Below are 17,618 nucleotides of genomic sequence, written 5' to 3'. Positions count from 1 at the left end.
GGGCGCCGCCTCCTGTCAGGCGGCTGTGACAGCCTCTGCTTAGCGTGCGTGACCCCGAGAGGCTGTGTGTGCCTCACTCCTCCCAGGAGAGCAGGAGGCAGGGCGGCGCGTGGCTACCCGGGGCGGGCAGAGGTGGGTGGCAGCCTCTCTTCTGGAAGCGGACGGCGTGAGCGGTGTTGAGGCGGGTGGCGCTCCCGCACGCTTCTCCCGGGGTTTGCGGGCGAGCGGGCGAGCTGGGACCCCGGTGTCGGGAATGCTGACAGGCGTCCGAGGCCCTGGGGCCCCGCTGGCAGGGCGCCTCCTGTCCGGTTTGCTGGGAAAGCCCCCCTCCAGCGCCTCTCTCTCTGCGCCTCGCGGTGGCCCCGGAGAGGGAGGAAGCGGAGAGCCGACCGCGTCCTTGGCCTTTGCACGAAGAGCAGAACGAGGTCTGCACGGAGGCCGGCGGCTGCGGGGTGTGCGAGCGGGTCCCTGCCGGGCCGGGGTGCCGTGCCGAGGTGAGGCCCCGCTCAGCCTCTCGGTGACGAAACCAGAGCAGATGGGGCGCTCCGGGGGTTTCCGCGGGTTCAGGCCTGGAATTCCCCCGCAGCCTGTCCCCGCACTGGGCAGGGCCAGCTGTGTTTGCTCAGGTTCCCGCTCCAGGAATTCCCCAGAGAGCAGCGCTGGTGGGGGGAGGGGGGGGAGGGGGATGGGCTGAGAGGACGTGTTTCCTGCCCCGCCCCCCCCCCCCCCGGGGCCGCATGACTCAGGGGCTCCTTTCTACCTTCTGCTCTTTCACCAAAGTTCACACACGAAGAAATGTCCCTGTTCCCCGTCAGGCTCAGTGCGTGGCGGCCCTTCCGGCCTCTGGGGAGGCCTTCTTGTGTCACGGAACAAAGCCCCCGGCTTCGCTAGACGCCACGTGACCCGTGGGACTTGCTGTTTTTGTAAAAATATATCTTTTTATTGATTTCAGAGAGGAAGGGAGAGGGAGAGCGAGAGAGAAATATCCATGGTGAGAGAGAATCATGGATCGGCTGCCTCCTGCACACCCCACGCTGGGGGTCGAGCCTGCACCCCGGGCCTGTGCCCTGACTGGGACTCGAACCCTGACCTCCTGGTTCAGAGGTCAACCACTGAGCCACGCCGGCCGGGCTGCTGTGTCACCCTTGATGACACCTGGTGACCTGGCGAGAGAAGCTCTGGGGTCACCTGTGCCCTGTGCACCGGAGTCCGTCCTGGGGACGCAGGAGAGGGGCAGCCCTGGGGGGGGCGGGGGGGAGCGGAGGTGCCGGGGCTCGGCTCCCTGGGAGCACAGGCCGAGGGGGGAATGAAGGCCTCGACAAGCCGGGGAGCGGCCGGGTTCCCAAGGCTCTGGGAGAACACGAAGAATAGAGGTTCCAGGACAACGAGTAGAAATGTCGGCCGCGGCGGCGCCAGTGCCCGGGGCACGGGATCCCTCCGTGTGGGGGCCTCCGTGGGGGGGCCTCCGTGGGGGGGGGCCTCCGTGTGCAGGAAGCTCCGTGTGCGGGGCCTCCGCTGGGGGTGCAGGAGGCGGGGGCACAGGCCCCGAGGAGGCGCCCTTTGCAGCCTGGACCGCCCGCTGAAGGCCACCCGCTCCGCCGGCCGCTGCTCGGTGCCCCCCTTGCCAGGTGTCTCCGCCCTCGCGTGTCGTCCTCTGGTGGTTACGGAGGCCGAGCATCTAAACAGAAACAAACGCCCCCGCCGTGTAAACTAGCCTTTCTCGCCCTCGCTCACGTACAATACCCGCTTTTCCTCTGGTTTCTAACTCATTGTCGCGGCTGCTGGTCTGGCGCTCGGAGGGCCCGGGGTGAAGCTCCAGGTGGCGCTCAGAGTCTGCTCCGTTTCTGCTCCAGCCCGTCTCCCCTTCTCCACGTCAGGAAGGCGCCCAGTTTTACTTCAGTGCTCACTCTGCTTCTCCCATTCTGACCCCTTTCATGGCGCATCCCACTGGAATTCATGTGATTTCTGTTATTTTTCACGAGTGAGCCAGTTTTCCCACGTGACTTCCTGTGGGCCCTCCCCCCTTCCCCCCTCCCCCCTCCCTCCTTCCTTCCTTTCTTCCTTCCTGTTTGTTAATCCTTACTCGAGGACATTTTTCCCGTTGAGAGAGAGTGGGAGGAAGGGAGGGGAGGAGGAGAGGGAGAGAGAGAGAAACATCGACATGAGAGAGAGACATCCATGGGTTGCCGCTTGCACATGCCCCGGCCGGGGCCTGGGGATGAACCGTAAGCCGGGGCCCACGCCCTCGATGGGGAGTTGAACCAGCATCCCTCAGTGCGATGCCGCCGCTCCCACCACGGAGCCCTGGCCAGGGCGTGCCCATCCTTCCTCACGTGAGCTGCGGGGTCTCCCTGTGCCGAGGCCTCCCGTGAGGTCAGCCCTTGTCTCTCCCGCGGATTTCGTGTGCGCCGCCCACAGCTGTCCGTCTCTCTCCTTGCCCGTTACAGTCATGCCCCGTGTTAGCTTTAGGACCAGATCCTCCGGAGCCCGACTTCCTCTGGGATCGCTAGTCCTTTTCCCGTGGCCGACAGGAGCCGTGAGCGTGGCTCTTGAGTCCTCGCACGCGGGGAGGGGTGTTGTGTGCGTTTTCTGGCTCCTGTTCCGTGTGCCCGGCCGGGGCGGGCCCTGCGTCTGCGTCTGCGTTCGGTGGGCTCTCCAGGGAAGCGGAGCCACAGGACCCCCAGGGGAAGGAGAGTCGCTCTGGGGGGTCCGCGCGCTGGGTGACCAGGGAGCCCCGGTCCAGGTCCAGCCTCGGGGAGCCCGGTGTCCCGGCGCCAGCACAGTGAGGTTGCGAGGAGTCTCCCTCCGCCCGTGGTGCTGAGTGGGCCCAGGAGGCGCCAAGAGGCCAGCGTCCCCGGGAGGGCAGTCTGCTCGCCGCCCGCCGCCCGCCCCCGCCGTGGACGTGAGCCTGCCGGTGAGCGGGCGGGCTGCCTCCGCTGTGGTAGAGACTTGACAGTGGACCAAACCGTCGCTCTTCACCCTAAATACACACGGTTCCTTTGCCAATGGCACCTCTGACGCTGGAGGCAGCACGGGCAGGTGGGGGTCGGGGCTGGCGGTCAGAGTGACGTGCACATTGTCCTGGGCCTGTGTGGTTCAGGATGCAGGTTTCTGGGGAAAGTTCTGGTGCTTTTGTGGCCTCCTCCTTCCTGGGACCGGGCTGTGCGGCGTGGCGGCCAGGGAGGGAAGCCCCTCCCGCTGTGTGCAGGCCGGCCGGACACCGGCTTCCGACAGCGACCCCGAGGGATGATGGTCACCTGCTCTCCATCTGCATCTTTTAAAAAAAGTTTTTAAATTGGTTTTTATTTATTATTATTGATTTAAAAAATTATTGATTTCAGAGAGAAGGGAGAGGGAGAGAGAAATAGAAACATCAATGATGAGAGAGAATAAGTGATTGGCTGCCTCCTGCCGCCCCACACTGGGGATCGAGCTCGCAGCCCGGGCACATGCCCTGCCGGGGAATCAAACCCTGACCTCCTGGTTCACAGGATGACACTCAGCCACTGAGCCACGCCGGCCGGGCTTTAAATTAATTGATTTCTAGAAAGAGAGGAAGAGAGAGAAACATCAATCCTGCCTCCTGTGTGCGAGCCCACACACAGGGCGTGCGCCCTGACAGGGAATCGACCGGCGACCTTTTGGTGCCCGGGATCTGCCTACCCAACTGAGCCCCAGCGGCCGGGCCGCGTCTTTAATCGGCGGAAGCCCTCCCCTCAGTGGTGAGCGCGTCTCTGAGAGGCTCTCTCCTCACCTGGGGGGGGGGGGGGGGGGTGCCCGTTAGGTGCAGGATCAGTAACTTCACACACTCGGAGGCACAGACAGGCAGTTCAGAAACTAGACCCCACGAACTTAACAGCCAGGCTGTTCACCCCCAGACCCGGGACCGCCAGCCGCCGGCCCCTACGCGGACCATGTGAGGCCAGCGGGGGTGCTGGCTCGCAGGGAGGAGGGAAGGGGGGCCTGAGACGCTTGGGCCTCCGCACGCCGACCTGGTTTGGGGCGTGTGTTCTGACCTCTGAGGCTTGTCATCCGGGACCCCACAGGCTGCCTGCCATTTCAGAGCAGGTCCCCGAACCGTTCCCGGTGACATCGCTGTGACCCTGGGGGAGGAACAGGCCGGGAGGGAGCCTCCTGGGGGGACCCGGATGCCCCAGCTCACGCGCCCCGGCCCAGGCCCCCGCCCCTCATCCCACTGCTGCCCCGGGGTTCACCTGGGCAGGAGGGGTGCCCCGGGGCCCACACGGAGCCTGCGTGTCCTGCTGTCCCTGCCCGGAACGTGGGGGAGGGGCATGTCCCCGCGCAGAGCAGGGTGGCGGCCCAGCTGCGCCCCTGGAGGGCAGGGCTGTGGAATCCATTGGTTCCGGGGAAACCCGCACGGTCAGGCCGTCTGACACCTGCCACTCGGGTCGGCGGTGGCCCCGGGAGGGTCCCGCAGGAATTGAGACGTGGATTCAGTCCGACAGTCAGTCCAGAGTGTGACTCGACGTGGACTTTCTCGCTGAGCTCGGGGCCGGTCCGCGTCTTCGGGTGTTCAGTCCTCTTCCCTCCGGAGGAGCTGGGATTTGCAGGTGGACCTCAGTGCTTCCTGCTGCTCAGGTTCCCCGAGGTGCATCCGGGTCTGGTCGGCCCCAAGCACCCTGGGAGCCCCTGGGAGCCCCTGGGATGTGCCCCCGTCCGCACGGCCCATCTGACCGTGGCGGCCGCGCAGGGGTGGCGGGTCCTTGCACACGTGGCCCCGACGCTGAGCCCAGCGCTGCCCCGTGGGCGGGAACCTCCCCCATCCGGCCTCTCCGAGGGCTGGGGGTTTGGAGATGTAGGAGGTGTTGCTGCCCAGACCGCTGAGCACACGCTCTCGCTTCTCTTCTAGCCGGCAAGTCCTCCGCCCACAGGCGATGTGAAGCCCAGGTAAGCGCCCCCCTCGCCCCCACCCGCCCTGGGCCCTTCCCCCTCGGCTACTGCAAACTACACGCCGGGGCGGGCCCGCTGGGCAGCGAAGGCGCTAGAGCAGCGGCCGGTGCTCCCGAGGCAGATACACTTCCCCCCGAGACTTCACGGGGCCACGGCATCGTGGCTGAGTTATAGGAAAAGACCTCCAGCATCTGGGTCCGAGGAGAGCTGGCTGACTCCTGACCACGTCACGCCCTGCTCCTAGCACACGCCGCCTCTCGGGGCAGAGAGGGTGGGCCGGGCTCGGGCCCGCCTGGCCTGAGGAGTTGCTGGGGGAGTTGTTGGTTCGTAGGTTGGTTGGGGTTTGCAGGCTGTTGTGGGAGTGGGGGCCCTGAGTTGGGGTGTGGCCCTGCCTCTGCGTGTTCCCTGGGGGGGTCAGTGCTGGACCCGCAGGAAGTGGGGAGGCGGGAGCTGGGTGGGTTCAGGGACCTGATTAGTGGGAAGCTGCTGGCTCCCTGGATGGGCTTGGTTTTCACCCCGTCACCGTGTCCGCACGCCCACATTCTCTGCATATGTGACCCGCAGCGGGGCCACCTTTGTGAGCCCATCAGATGTCCGCGGGCGGCCGTTCTGCGGTCCAGGGAGCTGTGGACCCCGCGGGCCAGTGTCTTGAGATCCCACCTGGTCCTCCCGACTGGGAAGGACACGTGCGGAGGCGGCTTCGTGCCGTGAGCTGGCTTCCCAGGGTGCGTTGTGCATGGAGGACCTGGGACCTGGTTTCCTGCACCCTCCCACCACACACACACACACACACACACACACACGGGTACATGTAGGCCAGTGATGGCGAACCTATGACACGCGTGTCAGCACTGACACACGTAGCCATTTCTGATGACACGCGGCCGCTGAGGCGGCCGCATGCCGAGGATGAAACATTTGCTGCTCCTGAGGATGAAACATTTGCGAAATAATGTTTTTTCCTCAAAGTGACACACTGCCCGAGTTACGCTCAGTTTTTTGGCGAAGTTTGACACACCAAGCTCAAAAGGTTGCCCATCACTGATGTAGGCACATACAATTCACACCCACATGCACACTCACACATGCACACAGTTGCAGACACGCACACAGGTGTACCGACACACGCAACGTATGCACATGCATGCACTTGCGCACACACAGATGAATACATGCAGACACACAGTTCACACTCATGCTCAGGCACGCACAAACAATGCACACACACGTGCCAGGCGCACACTCACAGGCACAAAGGTGAAGCACTGCAGGCCCAGCCCTTATTCTTCTTTCGGGGAAGAGAGTGCGTGACTTTCTCTCTGAACGCTTCACTGGGGCGGACTTGGGACCTGACGGCAGAGAGGAGCGCAAACCCCTGCTGCAAGGGCACCGGCCCGGCCACCGCCCTCCGTCCTCGCCACACCGTCCGGCCTCCTGAGGTGGCCCACGACTTGCGTGGGGAGCTGTGTGCTGCACGGGCGTCTGGGCGGGGCTTTGGGCGTTGCTGCGGTCACTTGCGGCCTCACTTCGGGTCTCACTCTGGGAAGGCGGGCCTCTCCCGCTCGCACACTCGTGGGCAGGACCGGGGTCCGACGGCCTGGTGTCGTGGCCTGTGCCCTCACGACGCTCCTCTGACGTGTGCGCTGCACCTGTAACCTGAGCTGTGGGAGCTAAGGTCCCGTGTGCGGCGGGCGTGGGATAAATGCCACCGTGGGAAATGGCTCGGATTTCAGAGAGGGTCCCTCAGTCCCTGTGAGGATTTAAATGAGCCCCGACCCCTGAGGGTCCCTTTCAGAGGGAGCCTGTCCAGCACGGACTGTGACTCATCACCATGGTGGTGGGGGCCGAGGGGAGCCACCCAGGGTTGCCGTCTGTCCTGTGTCATTCCTGCATGTGTGTGGGTGTGCATGCATGAGTGTGCATGCCGTTGCACATGCGTGCATATATGTGAGTGTGCACGCATGTGAGTGTTCAGATATGTGGGTATGCATGAACAAGTGTGCATGCCCATGCACATGTGTAACATGCATGTGTGAGGGTGTACATGTGTGAGTGTGTGATAGTGCATGTATGGGTGTGCATGTGTGAACGTGGGTGTGGGTGTACATGCCTGTGATGGTATTGCTGCCCGGCACCCTGACCTGCGCTGCAGACCTGAGCTCACTGCTGTTGGCTCCGTTTCTTAAAGGTGGCCCAGCCAACTACTTAGGAGATTGAATTCTTTGGTTCAAAGAATATTCCAGAAGTCTTAGCTATCACTGATTGTGCCATTTGTAGCCGCAGAAATTGGCAGTTGGCTGAGAGGCAGATAAGCTTTCGCTCTTATTAGATGGGGGGTGGGGGCGGGGGAGACGTGCCGTATTCATTTCTCTGGGAATGCAGCTTCGATGCGGGAGAGAGCGCCCGCAGCGACAAAGCCCCTCTCATTCCCAAGCCCCGACGTGTCCCAGGGAACAGAGGGCCACAGACTCCCAGCTGCCCCTGGAGCCAGCGGGTGCAGCTGGTCCCCCGGGAGCCGCGCCGAGGCTCCCGACAGCTGGGTCCCGGCACCGCCTGTGCAGGCCGGAGCGCAGGCACGTAGAGCTCTCGGGAGACGAGGGGCTTCGGGGAGAGCACAGGCCCCGGCTCCACGTCCGATGGGTCCGTCCCCGAGCAGCGACCCTGGGCCTCAGCTCCTCCCTCTGCTGAGCAGGGGTGAGGCACCGTCCCCATGGGGTGTCCGCAGTGGTTCTTCCTGACGTCACCGGCGGTGCTGTCACAGGCGGTCCTCAGGCGCCCTCCCTCCGTCCTCTGCCAGGCAGGGGCAGGCCGCTCCCCGCGGTGTGGGGCGCTCTGGCTCTGCCATCCCCCACCGTCCCCAAGCCCCCTGTGCAGGCGGAGGCCTGCTGTGGCTGGGCCTCTGCGGCCCCGTCCTCGGGCGATGGCCTGGACCCACGCCCGCCATCACCCAGACGCCCTCTGCCTCATGGCGCCGCCGCCGGGTCAGAGGGCCCGCACCCGAGGTCCGAGCGTGACCGCGCCTCCTGGTGACTGGGTGTGGCCGGGAGTGTCTCCCAGGCCGGTGGGTGGCCCGGTCTCTCCTCCTGACATGCTCTGTGGTCGCGGGCGGGTGGTGTCATTTCGGGGAGCCTGCTTCGAAGGCTGCGCTGCACGTCCCACACCCACCGCTCCCTCCGCTGCGTGGGGAGCCCAGTGAGCTGAGCGCCGCGTCCCACCTCCGGGTCCGTGTGCGAGGGCGCTCCGCCTGGGCCGCGCTCTGCTCTCGGGCGCGGTTTCCTCTGTGCAGGCATTCAGGGCCCGCCTGCTGGCCTGCGTGGGCTTGGTCCCCACGGGCCCTGGCAGACCCGGGAGGGGGTTCCGACCCCAGGACTCTGACCAGAGATGGGCCTTTGAAGAGGCAGCACAAGGGCATGGGCGGGTCTAACGTGACGAGCGTCCTGAGGGGAGAGGAGGACGCAGGCCCCCCAGAGGGAAGCCGGGGAGGACGCGGCAGGCAGGGAAGCCGCCCTGGGACCCTGACCTGGCACAGGCTGCGGGCTGGGGCGTGATCGTCCGCTGCTCAAGCCGTCCAGGGGCGCGACAGGGGGGCCGCGCTGAGGAGGTCGGAGTGGAGCCCGTCTGGCTGTCGCAGCTGCGTGTGGACGCGTGCACGGGGTGAGGGCTCAGCCTCGGTCTCAGTGCACGTGTCCATCGTCCACATGACCCACACGATGGCGGGCGTGGCGTGAGCTGCACACGGGCTTTTAGAGGAACCGGCGCGCCCCAGGAGGGTTGACTGAAACGGCAGCCACGGAAGCTGGGTCTGTGGTGCAGGGTCCAGCCGGCCCCGTAACCGGGTTCACGCTGAGGTTGCAGTCGTCCACGGTCAGCCGCACACCCACACGCACTCTCATAACCCAGCCCCTGCAAACGCACACACTCGGTCACATGGACACACAGCCAGACACACAGACACTCCCTTTCCCGGGCACAGTGGCTCCGGTGTGAGGCCCCTCTGTCCTGTCCACCTGGCCGCCTGTCCACCTGGCCGCCTGTCCACCTGTCCGCCTGGCCATCTGTCTGCCTGGCCGCCTGTCCGCCTGTCCGCCTGTCCACCTGTCCGCCTATCCGCCTATCCGCCTATCCGCCTGTCCGCCTGGCCATCTGGCCGCCTGGCCGCCTGCTGCTGTGGGACAGGCTGCTGATACCAGTGGCTGCAGGTGCCACGTCGGCAGGTGCGGCTGGGTGCAGCCTGTTTGTTTACGGTTGCCCTTGGTAACGGTGACGGGGCCCCACGTGGAGCCACGGGAAAGCCATAAAGTGACTTGGGCCAGGCCTCTGGGGCCTCAGGCCGCCCTGGTCCCCGCCTGCCCCATCACCACCTCTCCTCCCCCTCCCGGGGGCTCCTGCTGCCCCGGGAGCCGCTCCTGTGGGGAGGTGCGTGGAGTTTGGACCCAGCGAGTCCCCTCTCCTTCCTGGATCTGCCTGGAGCGGCCGTGGGACGCGGTGCCCCAGGCGCAGGTGCCCCAGGCGCGGGACGAGGTGCGGGGTTGGGGTGACCGCAGACAGTGCCGGCGCGGCGGTGACCTGGGAATCTGTGAGTGTGCCCAGGGGGGGCGGGGCCTGTCTCCTCGGCGTGCGGGGAGGGGCAGCTGCGTGTGCTGGATGGTGGCGGGCAGAGCACGTGGTGGTGGCTGCGTGGCGTCTTCAGCTCCGTCAGGAGGGGGATGGGTGCCTGCAACCGCGAGCTGAAGAAGTGTCCGTCAGTCTTCTCTGCCGGGAGGAAGGCCGAGCAGCCTAGACATGGCCCAGGGCACATCTTTCTCGTGTCCACTCGGCGAGCAGGAGGCCGAGGGCCTTCGCAGAGGGGAGGACGCGGGTGAGCACTCGGCCGTGCCTGAGCCCGCCTGACCCCTGACACCGCCTCGGGGAGTTACATGGTGTCTCCAGGCTGAGGTGGCCCCCGAGGGGTGGGGCCGCAGGCAGGGGTAGGATCACGGCCGGGCAGGGGTCCTGGGCCTGTGTGGGTGCCAGCTTGGCATCCACAGAAGCTGGTGCTCAGCCCCTGTGGTCAGCGGAGGGACGCTGAGTACCAGGACCTGCAGCCCGTGGCCCGGTGATAACATGCGTGTGTGTGTCCCGCCCCCTGCGTGGCTCTATCACACTGGTTGGCTGCCTTCCTCCCTCGAGGGACGGAGTCGGGACATGGAAACCTGGCTGTTCTCACGTGGGCCCCGTCCTGGGACCGGGGGGGGGGGGGGGGAGCTGCGTGGAGGGAACGCCGGCCGTGTGTGCGCTCGCTGGCGGCCTGGCAGTGCGGCGTGTGCGGCTGCTGATGTCACTCTGGCTCTCCCTTGGCTGGCGCTGCCCCCCCCCCCCCCCCCTGCCCCACGGCCCTTCTCCCGGGGGCTCGTGTGCATGTTCACGGCAAGGTGGTGCCCAGGGAGGTCTCCGCGCCTGTGCAGGCCGGCGGGCGGTGGCAATCGTCTCTCGCGGGCGGTAGTGGCCGAGCTGGGGACCCGGCCCTCCCAGGCCCTCCCAGCCCCTGAGTTTGTGGTAGTGGGCGTCCCTCCGCGAGTGCGTGTCGCTGTTTATCACTGCGAGGGGCCGGTGCCTCGCCAGGAGGAGACGCGTGGGCAGGTGAGGGGTGGGCCAGGTCGGCGTGAGGGCTCTGCTCTGCGTGGGCGGGATGGGTGTGTGCCGGGCACCGAGCGATTCGGGGCCCCACGGAGTGCTCTCAGGGGCCACTCGGACCGGCTGGGTGGGCGGTGTCATTACACCCCATCTGGCCGCAGCGGGGATGAGGGGGCCCAGGACACTGCGCCCTAGTGGCCGTGGTTTGTATACTCACGTCTGATATTTCATAGCGCCTCCCCCCTGTCCTCTCCACAAAGCTTTCCCGACAACGAACTGAAAACATAACTGAGCGGCTTTACCTTTAGGGCACTTAGGTTCACAGGAGAACTGGGCAGATCGGGGGCCCCGTGCCCACCCCCCCCAGTCAGCCTCATAAACGTGGGAGTGGGAGGCCGGTCCTGGTGTTGTGCGTTCTCTTTTCTTTCTACACAATCTTTTCATTGATTGATTTCAGAGGGAGGGGGACAGAGGAACGCCCATCTGCTGTTCACTCACTCGTGCTTTCGTGGGTTGACTCTTGTGTGCGCCGGACGGGGAGCCAGCCCGACCTGGAGGATCGGGAGGCCGCTCTAGCCCACTGAGCCCGGCCAGGGCTCTGGTGTGGGCGCCATCGACATTGTTATCCAGAGCCCCGGCTGCTTCAGGCCGGCCCAGGGGCCGTGCCTCTGTGCGTTTGGACAATGTGCGGTGACGTGTCCACCACGAGGAGGTCACAGAACGCTCACCGCCCTGAACCGTGCTCACCGTCCCCCTCCTCCCCTCCGACCCCGTCCCTGGTCCCGGGCCTTTGGCTCTGCCTTTCTCAGGACGCCCGGAGCTGGAGCCACACAGCACGTAGCCCTGTCAGATGGCCTCTGCGCTGAGTCACGGCCTCTGAGGTTCCGCATTTCTCTTCACACTCGACAGCTCGTTTCCTCCTGTGGCTGAACTAGACTGGTCCAGGCCAGCTTCCTCCAGGGCAGGCCCGGCTCCTCTTGTGGCCACAGGACACGCGGGGCCGAGGGGGTGCTGTCCGGGTGGAATTAACCTCAGGGCTCCGTGAACTGGTGTCCGTGTCCGCTGCCGGCTCCGTGTTCCCAAAGCCACTTGCTTTTCAGTGGGTTTTGTTCTCTGCGTCGCAGTCATTGGTCTGCTTACTCTCTCGCCCCGCCTTAACGTGCCCGTGGGTCTGAGGGCTCGGGGAAGGCGGCGTCCTGCCTGCCGGGCCTCCCAGTGGGAGAAGGGAGCGGAAGCCAGCGGTTCTGGAGAGGGGAGGGGCTGCTGCGTGTGTGCACGTGTATACATAGCTGTGCATGGAGGTGCACGCACACGTGTGTGCGCACGTGTGCGCACGTGCATGTGTTGGTGGGTGAAACCAGCAGAGAAGGTGGTTCTGGAGAGGGGAGGGGCTGCTGCATCTGTGTATGTGTGCACACACATGCGTATGTGTGTGTATACACTTGTGTGTGCAAGCATGTGCATGTGTGGGAGGACAGGGTGCCAGCAGAGTGCCCCTGCCCCAGGCGAGGGCATGAGTCAGACCCTGGCCAGTAATAAGCGGTCCCAGAAGGAAGGACCGCCCTGCTCCCGGGGGAACGTGGTCCCGAGGTTATAAACAGCCTCTGCGGCTGGGACCGAGGTCGACTGCCACCCCCGCAGCCAGATGGTTCGTCAGCCCTCCGATGGTCCGTGCTGTGTGCCTGCAGCGAGCTCGGACAGGGCGGGGCGGGAGAGCGGGGCTGCGCCTGGGCACTGGGTCCTGCCGGCCCCTCACCGCCCTTCCTGCCCGGGAACAGCCCGCCGGCCGTCCTGCACGCGGCGAGCCCGGCGCCAGCTGCCCTCAGAGCACCGCACGCTCCCGTCTCCTTCACACACTTCCATTCCCTCCACCTCCTTCCCCTCCACACGCCCCCGTCCCCTCCACGCAATCCTGTCCCTCCACGCGCCCCCGTCCCCTCCATGCGATCCTGTCCCTCCACGCGCTCCCGTCCCCTCCACGCGCTCCCGTCCCTCCACACACCCCCATCCCCTCCACACGCCCCCGTCCCCTCCACGCGCTCCCGTCCCTCCACACACCCCCATCCCCTCCACGCGCTCCCGTCCCCTCCACGCACTCCCGTCCTTTTAGTTCTTAGATGAGGAAGCCGAGCCCCAGAGCGATTAAAGCCTGTAACCGTGTCTCCTGGGCCTGGGTTTAGCCGTGGCCTCACAACATTGGCGCGTCTTTCCCGGGGGAGGACCGCGGTGGCTGAGGGACTGCGTCCCCGTCCCCACACACAGCTCTGGCTGGGAGCAGGCGACTCCGCCTCAGGTCCCTGCGGGGAAGTAGCTCTGGGAGGAAGGAGGCCGGGGGTGGCTGTGAGCCGTGGGGGCCTGGTGACCCCGCCGAGCCCCCTCCTCCACACGGCGCCGTGGGAACCGTGTGCCCAGCTCCATGGGCAAACCTGGGTCCCGTTCTTGGAAATTGAAGAGGAAACACTGTGTGTGAGCGGCAGGCGTCTTCCTCCAGGAGGGCCTCCACGGTTTCATTGAATTAGAGACTCGGACTGCTGAACCTTTGCGGCCCTGGCCGGGGTCAGAGTCAGGGTCAGGGTCAGGGTCAGCTTTGGGAGCCTCGCTCGCTCATCGCCCAGCTTTCCTGGGGACCCACCTGCTGACCCTGTTTCTGCCCCTGGGGCAGGTGAGTCCTCGGGTCCTCCTCGCGGCCGGCCCTCGTGCTGTGCCCCCCCCTGGGGGGGCGTCCGTCCACTCCCTCCGGGGTCCTGTCCCCTGTGAGCCGCCGATTCCAGCCGCCCGCGCTCCGGGCCCCTGACCACCCGCCCAACTGCCCGCACGCTTTGGGGAACCGCCTTCCGGGTCGGCCCTCAGGGACCCCGCTCCCCCCCCAGCTGGAGCCTCCCTCTCCCATGCCCCCTGTCTGGGCGATGCAGACGGGGCGCTGTTGCCACGCGTGGCCCTGGAGCCGGAAGCCGGACAGGTGCCGCCTCCCTGTGACCGGAGGCGGATGAGGACGCCGCGGGGCGTTGCCTTTGCCTCCCGCTGGCGGGGCCGGCAGAGCCCGTGCACTTTGGGGACCGTGGGCCCTGAGGACCGTGAGTCACTGGGGACCCTCCTCCGCACCTGGGGGGGAGGAAGTGGGTGTGTCCACGCCTCCAGGGCGTCGGGCAGGTGTGTCCCCACGTCCCGGGGCCGGCGCAGATTTCTGCCTCGTCTGGTGGCTGAGCCTGGTGGCCCGGTTCTCCCTGAGCCGCTGCGGGTCCCTCCTTGGCCTGGCTGCCTGGCTACGCTGTGGGCAGCCACCCCCCTTCTTGCCCTCCTCCCCTCCTTTCCCCTCCCCTCCCCCGCCCCCTTCCCCCGTGCAGAAAGCACCCAGCCTTTCCCTCTCCTGTCCTGTGTCCGCCCAGAACCTTCCAGGACCTGGGCCCGCATTTTGGATGAATGACACCCATGCCCCAGAGGTGACCTTGGGACTCACCGGTTTGGGTGGGGCCAGGCCAGGCCACCCGAGCTCCCATTCGGTTCCTTCTTTCGTGACCGGCACGGAGCACTCGTGTCAGACCCGGTGAGACTCCTGCCCAGGTCACCTCAGCTCAGCAGCTGAGACAGGAAGAGCGGGGCGCAGCGGGGCGGGGCTCCCCGAGGTCAGGGCCCAGGGGCACAGTGGGCGGGGCTCCCCAAGGTCAGGGCCCAGGGGCACAGCGGGGCGGAGCTCCCCGAGGTCAGGGCCCAGGGGCACAGCGGGGCGGGGCTCCCCGAGGTCAGGGCCCAGGGGCACAGCGGGGCGGGGCTCCCCGAGGTCAGGGCCCAGGGGCATAGCGGGGCGGCAGCCACTTGGGGAGAAAAGGCTTTGTTGCGCTGCGTCTGGGGTCTCACCTGCCACATTCTAAATCAGGGTCACCGTGAGGACAGGCCCGGAGAGGCACTGGTGGGCGTGCGGTGCCCGTGTGCAGGGCTGGTGCTCTGGGCCTCGGGGCCTCGTTTACTCCGGGAGGTCTTTGTGAGGGGGCGCGGGTGTGGGGGTGACATGGCCGGGCCTGGTCCCGACCCTCAGCCGTGCTCGGTCTTGAACCCCAGCCGGGACCAGGGGAACCCAGTGGCTGGTTGAGGGGCTCAGACGCGTCGGCGTGTGGCTTCCTGTGGCCGCGGCGTGGAGCGGCGGTTCGGACAGGACGGCTGTTCTAACATGTTTGTCACACGGCATGGCTCCTGTGGAACGTGGTCCCAGCAGCTGCCTGTGCTTCTAGGTCACTGATCGTGAGAGGTCAGGGTGGGGGTGTGGCTCCTGTGACTGAGTCACGTGTGTCCCCGCTGTCCCTGTGCACTTACGTGTGCGCCACTGGGGGTGCTCGCAGGAGACAGGCAGGCGTGACAGCAGGACACGAGTGGCTGCTGTGGGGTCTGCTCTCGTCCAGGCCGTGACCCGGACCTTTGTCCTCGGGCTTCCCAGCGCGTGAGGACGGAACAAGGCCGCAGGTGCGCCCTCAGCTCGGTGCACAGAGAACATGGACGGCAAGTCTGCGTGGTCACGTCGGAGGGCAGCGAAGGCCTCCAGGCCCACAGCCTCCGCGGCCTTTTCTTCTCTTCCTGCCGCCTGGGGGGAGAGCCGTGGGGGGGGGGGAGCCATCTGGGGGGAGAGCCGTGGGGGGGAGCCGTTTGGGAGGAGAGCCGTGGTGGGGGGGAGTTGCCTGGGGGGGGAAGAGCCGTCTGGGGAGCTATCTGGGGGGAGAGCCGTGGGGGGGAGCCATCTGGGGGGAGAGCCGTGGGGGGGGAGTTGTCTGGGGGGGAAGAGCCGTCTGGGGAGAGAACAGTGGGGGGAGCCGTTTGGGGGGGAGTGGTCTGGGGAGAGCCATCTGGGGGGAGAACCTCTTGGCTAAGTCCTGTGTTTCCAGGGGGCCTGGTCCTTGGAGGAGGCCATGGCCCCAACATGTGGGGTGGGCGGGGCCACGCCACCCAGCCTGGGCGCAGGTGCAGGCCTCACCTGGCGGCGCGGGTGTCTTCCTGGGCCTGTGGTTCCGCGGAGGAGAATCCCTCTGAAGCCCGAGGCGGTGTTTCCTGAGCTGTGGCCGCCTCCCGTTGTCTCATTAAAGGGAGGACGGCGGCTTCTGTGAAAGGTGACACCGGGGCTCAGGTTACCCCCAGGCCGAGGGCACCTGAGCTCCGACAGCTGCACCTTTGTGTGCTCCCTGTGTGCACACGTACCTGCATGCACGCGGTGTGCCTGTGTACACATCCATGTGTGTGTGCAGGTACCCATGGCATGTACATGCACACAGTGTGGGTGGGTGTGGTGTGCATACACGTATGCACAGTGCTGTGCGTAGATACATGCATAAGCATGTGCATGTGTGTGCCTACATGCCCAGGAGGCATGGAGGACACGGAGAGGCGGTGAGGATGGTGAGCCTGAGATTCAGGAGGCAGGGGCGCGGTGAAGGTCACACGTAGGAAGGTGGGCAGGCGCGAGGCCAGAGCCGTGGTGCCGCCCCCACAGGGAGCCCGCCTCGGAGCCCACGGTGCTGGCGAGACGTCAGGGACCCTCCTGTTCCCGCCGGGAGGGAGCAGGAGGGCGGGACCCCCCGGAGCCAGGCCTTTCCCGAGATGGCTCCTGGTTCCCGGCTGCAGGACGGGCCTGACCTTGGCCCCAGCGGGGCCCGGGTTCCCAGGAAGCCGGCACCTGCCGCCCTCCAACTGCAGGCCACTCTCGGCGCGCAGGCTGCTTTTATCCACCGCCTCCCACGCCCGGAACAGCGCCCGGCTTGGGCTTTTGTCAGCGTTGGCGGGTAAGAGGCGCTGGGACTTGTGGGAAAGGTGGTGGTTGAAAGGCGGGCACATTTGGTTTCCCTTCACGGGAACTCCTGGCCACTTCCTCGTGCCTGACCCCCTGAGAGGGACACCCCGCAGATGGAGAGGAGCCGCCACCTTGCCGGCCCAGCCTCCCACGACGCCGCCTCTTCACGCCTGTGAGGGTGGGAGGGGGCCTGGGCAGGCCACGCTGTCGGGAGTCCACTGCTGCCCGGGCAGCGCAGAGCCTGGCTAATGGTTAACCTCCGGCCGCAGGTGCTCACGGCTGCATCGCCTGCTCTGTTCCGTCCTTGAGTCAGAGGCAGCATTGCATCCGGGTCGGGACAGGCCTCAGATCCGCGCAGCATTCCAGTATGAGGGCCTGTTACCGGCCAGAGAGGCACTGATCAAAAATGACACAGCAGCATGTCCCCCCGCCAAAACCTAAGTCTGCCCATGAGCAGTGGCCCTTCTGGAAACAGGACGCCCAGCAGCGGGGGCAGCGTCTGTCCTCAGTCTCCCTGATCCTCCTCGCGTTTACCACGGGGTCATCACAGCATGGACTCTCCCCGGAGGGTGCGCAAGCAGCTCTGAAAACACGAAGCCCGTCCTCATGAGAACGAGTCCTGTTCGGAGGCTCCGCTGGGCACAGAGGTTGGGTCCGGGCCCCATGCATTGCTGCCAGCGGGCGTCTCCCCCAGCCCCTCGGGGCACCCAGGCCCTGGGTGGGGTGGAGCCTCGGTGTTGACATGGCCCCAACCTGCAGCCACACCCCTCAGCTCTGTGACTTTGGGCGTCCTTTTCTGGTCTAAACAATAGACTTCCACAAGCACTTAAAAAACAGCCCGCCCTGGCCGGTGTGGCTCAGGGGAGACAGCGTCGGTCTGCGGACTGAAGGGTCCCGGGTCCGATCCTGGTCAAGGGCACAGGCCCAGGGTGCGGGCTCAATCCCCAGTAGGGGGCGTGCAGGAGGCAGCCGATGGCTGACTTCAAGGATGTTTCTATCTCTCTCTTCCTCTCCTTTCCTCTCTGAGATCAATAAAGATATATTTAAAACAGAAGATGAAAAAAGAAAAAAACGAACAGCAGCCCCCTCCCTCAGTCGCCGTGGGAGGTGCTACGGCTCGTCTGAGAGCTGGCGAGTAGGGAAGCAGTCGGGCGTTCAGCGTCCTTCCCTGAGCCGCACGTCCTCGGGTTAAACACGGACGCGCAGGTTTTCCGTGACAAATGCTGAGGGGGCAGAGCGGGGCCACGCCAGGTTTCAGCTCCCCTCGGCCGGGCCCTGCCGTCCCCTCCGTGGCCAAGGAAGGAAGCGGGCAGGGTCACGGGCC

General features: G+C 66.1%; 1 protein-coding gene across 8 annotated transcripts in view; it reads left to right on the top strand.

Annotated features, from left to right (window-relative positions):
• Positions 1–17,618, top strand: part of TNS3 (tensin 3) — a 107,835-nt gene that overhangs the window by 23,965 nt on the left and 66,252 nt on the right. For 4 of the 8 annotated variants that reach the window (XM_079786487.1, XM_079786483.1, XM_079786481.1 and 1 more), the window contains exon 2: positions 4,871–4,908. The exons of 2 other annotated variants lie outside the window; for them this stretch is intronic. The gene's annotated coding sequence lies outside the window, so the exon portion shown is untranslated. Of the gene's footprint in view, positions 1–4,870; positions 4,909–9,469; positions 9,488–17,618 lie in introns of those variants that run through there. 2 more of the 8 variants (XM_079786484.1, XM_079786486.1) reach the window with 2 other exon arrangements.

This window comes from Cnephaeus nilssonii, assembly GCF_951640355.1.
Source record: "Cnephaeus nilssonii genome assembly, chromosome: 12".
NCBI classification, from domain to species: domain Eukaryota; kingdom Metazoa; phylum Chordata; class Mammalia; order Chiroptera; family Vespertilionidae; genus Cnephaeus; species Cnephaeus nilssonii.
The sequence above is the reverse complement of the archived record's forward strand: the minus strand, read 5'-3'. Positions and strand labels throughout refer to the sequence as shown.